Below are 6,904 nucleotides of genomic sequence, written 5' to 3'. Positions count from 1 at the left end.
CCACAGGTGGAGCAGGTAGGTCACTTCCACTTTCCTTTTTCATATGTTAAATAATGTGATACTTTAACATGAATGTTACCATATTGGGTTAGAATAGATAACAGATTGTCAAACGTTAAATGTTGTCAAATGGCTAATGGCATCCAAATGGATGACCGGGATAAAGGAATGATTAGCCTCGGCTAATGGCATCCGAAGTGGATGATCGGGGTGAGTGAATGGTTAACCTTAATAAATGATACCTTGAGAGGATAACTGAGTTTAAGATTATGGTTGATTACAAGAATTGGTGCATCTATATGTACCATAAATTGTGTATACTATGTATATGAAGAAACTATAAATATCATGCATCAACCATGGAATAATGTTAATGTTTCATTTTCTGCCAGACCATTTAATTATCATTATTACTAATAAGTAATTGCATTCTCTTAAATTTTTTGCACTGCAATAGGGACATCACATCAACGAGATGCCTAGGAAACCCGATACACGGGAACCTACTTTTGCAAGGAATCATGTAGTTGCATCCTAAATCATGATGTATTTTGTATGATCAATGTATTAAACGTATAACTTTTATTGAACTCTTTTGTTTAAATTCGTGGTGACTATTAGTAGGATAGGAATGCAAACTCATGTCTATGGATGTATATTATAATATGAACTTCTAAGCATGCAAACATAATATTGTGTGTTTATGTAAATTTCCTTTTTAAATGAAATGTTGAATGTTGTTGATGTATGGATTGCATTTTGATGATGTGAGGAAAATAGGTTCGCAAATTACTGACATGATGTGTGTCAAAATTTTTTTTTTATTTTTTTGGGGCTTGAAAAGTCGGGTTATTATAGTTGGTATCAGAGCCCCTGGTTTAGATCCTGGGGATCACTGACAATTATGTTGGTGTGGTGAATTTCAAGATGGTACGCACCCGACAAGGGACACGAACTGAGCCGCCCTCCTTAGATAGGAGGGGCGGGAACCAAGGTGCCCAAGGTTGGCAAGGCGAAGATCCCTTAGATGATACGGCATCTTATGCTCCGATAGTACCACCCGAAACCTTGTAGGGGGAAGCTATGATAGCGGGGGATGGCGAGAGGCCTAACCAAACAAAGGGAGTACCCCCAGTTACAGCAACACAACAAGAAAGATCAGAAGCACAACCATCAACTATTCCAATTGGTGTGCCCCCACAATATGTAGACCTAGGACTCCTTTTAAAAATAGTTAAAGCAATGATGGAGGGCATGGCGGGTTCGGTGACACAAACAACTCCCACCACGCAGATTCCACAAGCAGCCCCTATGACAAGCATGACTACGGATAACGTGGTGCCATTGGTACGACTAGTCAAGAGTATGAGGGAAATGGGCTATGAACCGTATATGGGGGAACAAGATGCAGAGATAGCTGGAAGATGGATTAGAAAGGTAGAAAAGACCATGGTTCAAATAAGCATACCCGAGGGGTTGAGGGTAAACTGTGCAACCCAGTTATTGTCTGATAGGGCCATGATATGGTGGGAAACAGTTCAGTTGAGGCATGCAACCGAGACACTAACTTGGAGTGATTTCAAGATAGAGTTTAAGAATCAGTTTTATTTCAGGTACCATTGTAAGGTGAAAGAACAAGAGTTCTTGGCATTAAGACAGGGTGATATGTCGGTATTGGAGTATGAAAGGAAGTTCCATGATCTCTCATTGTTCGCCCCACACTATGTGCCAACAGAGGAACATATGATTGAGAAGTTGAGAGATGGTTTGCGACAGGACTTGAGACAAGGATTGATCGCCTTACAATTTAAATTTGTGAGAGAGTTGATTGAGGCTGCCCAAGCTTTGGAGGCTTGTATTGGAGAAGGCCAAGGGGGATATCAAGGCATAAGCAAAAAGAGAGATGGAGACTTTTTCAGCAGTAGACCACCACTCCCGAAGAAAGGAAAAAGTGGAGTGTGCAGTATAAAAAGAAGGGGAGTTTGATGTTACCGCCCCACCAACAGTCAAGTGGGAGAGTGATGGTTGGGCGATCGCACTCAAGGGAAAACTCTTCAACTAGGACTGGTGACCGCAAGGGTATTGACTATCCTTTTTGTATGAAATATGGACAAAAACACCCTGGGAACTGCTCAGTTTCCCCCGGGCGATGCTTTGTGTGCAGAGGAGAAGGTCATAGGTGGAGGAACTACCAGTATTTGAGTCAAGGGTGTCATTACTGTGGTGGAAGAGGTCATTTCAAGAGAGACTGCCCAAAAAGGAACACTAGACAGGTACAAAGCTATAGGCAACCCAGTCAGAGCCAATAACAGTCAGTCATCGTGAATAGGCCAGTGAGAACTTCTCAATCAGGAGTAAACTCCAGTCGAGGGAGATCGAGGGCACAAAATGATAGGACCTCGGGGAGGGTCTTCCACTTGACATAGGAGGAGGTCAGGGCTGCATCAGATGTGGTGGCAGGTACATTACTATTGAATGATTTTAATGTGCATGTGTTGTTTGATCTGGGTGCCACCCACTCATTCATTGCTAAGAGAATTGTCACTAAATTGAGAAAGGGAGTAAAAAAAGTAGAGAAGGGATTCTTAATTGGAACTCCAATGGGAAACAAGGTTGAAACAAATATTGTGTATGTGGATGTGGGGGTTAGTCTATCTGGGTATGAAACAAAAGTAGACTTGATTCCCTTAGAGCTACATGATTTTGACATAATCCTAGGCATGAATTGGTTGAGTAAATACAAGGCTCTAATAGATTGTTATGCTAAAACTGTTACTTTCCAAACCCCTAAGGGCAAGAGAATGATTTTTGAATGAGAGCGAATTCTCAAACCAATTGCCTTGATATCGGTGGTAACAACCCAAAAACTTTTAAGAAAGGGATGTATGGGATACCTCGTATACATCTTAAACTACGATGATGAAGGTCCACGACTGAAGGATATTCCTGTGGTGAAGGAATTCCCAGATGTGTTTCCCGAAGAACTATCGGGACTACCCCTAGAGCGAGAGGTAGAAGTGTCTATAAACATTTTTCCTGGAGTCCCACCTCTAGCCCAATAACCATATCGGATGGCTCCAGCAGAACTGAACAAATTAAAGACTCAACTACAGGAATTGTTAGACAAAAGGTTCATACGGCCTAGTAATTCTCCATGGGGAGCACCAGTGTTGTTTGTAAGAAAGAAAAATGGAACCCATAGACTTTGTATTGACTATCGACAACTGAACAAGATAACAATGAAAAACAAGTATCCATTACCTCGGATAAATGATTTGTTTGATCAATTAAAGGGAGCGAGGGCATTTTCGAAGATAGATCTGAGATCAGGGTACTATCAGATGAAGATTAAAGAAGCAGATGTAGCAAAGACCGCATTTAGAACTCGTTACGGACACTAAGAATTTTTGGTGCTACCGTTCGGGTTGACAAATGCCCTAACCGTCTTCATGGATTTGATGAATCGGGTTTTCCAACCATATCTTGATAAGTTTGTGGTGGTGTTCATTGATGATATACTAGTGTACTCGAATTCTTTCAAGGTGCACGAAGAACACTTGAGACAAACCTTACAAACCTTGAGAGATCACCAGTTATATGCAAAACTGAGTAAATGTGAATTTTGGTTGAAGAGAGTGACGTTTCTAGGACATGTCATTTTAGCCGAAGGTGTTTTTGTAGACCCCCAAAAAGTTGAGGCAGTCTTGAAATTGGAAAGACCGACTTTGGTCACTGAAATACGTAGCTTCCTGGGACTTACAGGATACTATTGGAGGTTTATCGAAGGTTTTTCCCTTATTGCAACCCCTTTGACCCAGCTAACTAGAAAGAATAAGAAATGGGTGTGGTTAGAAGAATGTGAGGAAAGCTTCCAAGAATTGAAGAGGAGGCTCACCACTGCTCCAGTGTTGACCCTTCCTTCAGGGACCGAGGGTTTTGTGGTATATAGTGATGTTTCGGGGAAGGGATTGGGGTGTGTTCTGATGCAACATGGGAAAGTGATCACTATGCATCAAGACAGTTAAAGACTCATGAGGTGAACTACCTAGTGCACGATCTAGAGTTGGCTATTGTAGTTTTTGCCTTGAGGATATGGAGACACTATTTGTATGGGTCTCGAACCCAAATTTTTACTGATCATAAAAGTCTGAAGTATCTGATGTCGCAAAAGGAGTTGAACATGCGACAAAGAAGGTGGATAGAGCTCATTAAGGATTATGACTGCACCATAGAATACCATCCGGGGAAAGCAAACGTGGTGGCAAATGACCTCAGTCGCAAAAATAAAGCCACCCTGGGAAGGTTAACAATGGGAAAGGAGCAACAATTGGCGGAATTGAAAAAGATGGGTGCAGATTTGGACATTAATACCAGAGGTGGGTTAGTAGCCCAATTATTGGTGCGACCAACATATCGGGAATAGATACTACATGCCCAATTCCATGACAAGGAGGGGTGTAAGATTAGGAAGAATGTGAAGGCCGGAGTAGAAATGAAATTCCGAGTAGCGGATGATGGATCCTTGATGATGGGACAACGATTATACGTGCCTAGTGACGAAACAGTCAAACGAATGGTTCTACAAGAAGCACATGAGTCTCGGTTCTCCATACATCCTAGCAGCACTAAGATGTATTGAGACCTGAAACACCTCTATTAGTGGCCTAATATGAAAAGGAAAATAGCTGAGCATGTGTCTAAGTGTGGGATATGTCAACAAGTCAAGGTTGAACACCAAAGGCCTGCGGGACCATTACAACCATTACAAATTCCAAAATGGAAGTGGGAGATGATCACCATGGATTTTGTGTCAGGATTTCCCAAAGGAAGGAAAGGAAATGATGCGATATGGGTTATCATAGATCGGTTGATGAAATCTGCACTATTCTTGCCTATAAAGATGACCGATTCAGTGGACAAGCTTGCCAAGATTTATATAAATGAGGTGGTACGGCTTCATGGGATTCCAGTGTCTATTGTATCGGATCGAGATCCCAAGTTCACCTCTCAACTTTGGCCAAGCATACAACATGCCTTGGGAACAAGATTGGATATGAGCACTGCGTTTCACCCTCAAATGGATGGCCAGTCAGAAAGAATCATCCAAGTCTTGAAAGACCTATTATAGGCCTGTGTGTTAGAATTTGGAGGAAACTAGGAGGAACACATGGCATTAGTGGAGTTCACGTATAACAATAGTCACCAAGCCACAATAGGGATGGCCCCATATGAAGCCTTGTATGGTAGGAGGTGCAGAACTCCTTTATGTTGGGAGGAAATCGGGGACCGGAAGTTATATGGAGCAGAATTGGTCCAAGTCACCATGGAGAAAATGAGAACTATTAGGGATCGTATCAAAGCCGTATAGGATAGACAGAACAAGTATGCTGATGTGAGGAGAAGACCTTTCAAGTTCAGTACAGGGGACCAGGTGTTCCTGAAGGTAGCCCTATGGAAGAACATGTTACGGTTTGGATTGAAAGGGAAGCTAACTCCCCACTTCATTGGACCCTTCAAAATCTTACAGCGAGTAGGACCAGTAGCCTACAAAGTGGACTTGCCCCCACAGTTAGCCAAGGTCCATGATGTGTTCCATGTCTCATTGTTAAGAAAGGCTAATGTGGACCCCTCCCGAATCCTACCCCAGGTTCTAGTAGAAGTCAAGGAAGACTTAACACTAGAATTAAGACCTATAAGGATACTTGATCAGGAAGTGAAGGAGCTACAGAGCAAAAAGATCCCCATCGTCAAAATCTTGTGGCGAAATGCTTAAGTAGAAAAGGAAACTTGGGAGAGGGAGGTTGAGATGAGGAAAAAGTACCCTAATTTATTTGAACTACCAAGTATGCAGTATGAAACCTCTTAAATTTCGAGGACGAAATTCCTATTAAGGGAGGGAGAATGTAAACACCCAAAAGAAATATATATATATATATATATATATATATAGACAGAACTGATGACTCAATTTTCACTGCCTATTTCTAGATCGGCAGCGACTCAGTTTCCGCTGCCGATTTCTACATCGGCAACAAAGTAGTTTTCGCTACCAATTTCTCGATCGGCAACGACATAGTTTCCGCTGCTGATTTCTGCATTGGCAACGAAGCAGTTTTAGCTGCCGATTTCTACATCGACAACAAAGCAGTTTCCACTGCCGATTTCTCGATCGGCAGCGACATAGTTTCCGCTGCCGATTTCTACATCGACAACAAAGCAGTTTCCACTGCCGATTTCTCGATCGGCAGCGACATAGTTTCCGCTGCCGATTTTTGCATCTACAGCGAAGCAGTTTCCGCTACCGATTTCTGCATTGGCAGCGACGCAGTTTCCGCTGCCAATTTCTGCATAGGCAGCGAAGCAGTTCTCGCTGCCGATTTCTGCACCGGCAGCGATGCAGTTTTTGTCTTAAAAATAAAATAATAATAATTTTCTTAAGGAGCTGAGAGGGAGGGGTAAAACTAGTTTTAGATAGACCAAAACAAGGATAAGAAAACATCTAAACCAACCCCCAAACACCCACCTCATTTAATGGGGAGTATAAATATAAGGAGGAGAGAGAAGGTAACCCTAGCTTTTCTCAAAGTTGTTGCAGCTGTATGTTCAGCTGCATGTTACTCTCCCTTTCTCCTCCCCAACAGAAACCTAAGTCTTGTGAACGTGTGAGGGAGAGAGAGGAGACCTTGAGAGAAGATCGGACAATAACCTAGAGAGAAAGGAGAAGGGAACCCGGCAAGACCGGGGTCGAACCATAGAGAGGTTGATTGTGCAAATTATAAATAACAATAATACAACAACAATAACAATAACAACAACAATAATAATAGTAGCAATAATAATACTAATAATAGTAGTAGTAGTAGTACTAATAATAAAAAAATAAAGGAGAAGAAGAAGAAGAAAA

General features: G+C 42.0%; 1 pseudogene; it reads left to right on the top strand.

Annotated features, from left to right (window-relative positions):
* The first annotated feature begins 1,083 nt into the window (after positions 1–1,083).
* Positions 1,084–6,363, top strand: LOC105118710 (uncharacterized; annotated as a pseudogene).
* Positions 6,364–6,904: the final 541 nt, after the last annotated feature.

Source organism: Populus euphratica, unplaced genomic scaffold, assembly GCF_000495115.2.
Source record: "Populus euphratica unplaced genomic scaffold, PopEup_1.0 scaffold2136.1, whole genome shotgun sequence".
In the NCBI taxonomy this organism is placed as follows: Eukaryota; Viridiplantae; Streptophyta; class Magnoliopsida; order Malpighiales; family Salicaceae; genus Populus; species Populus euphratica.
The sequence above is the reverse complement of the archived record's forward strand: the minus strand, read 5'-3'. Positions and strand labels throughout refer to the sequence as shown.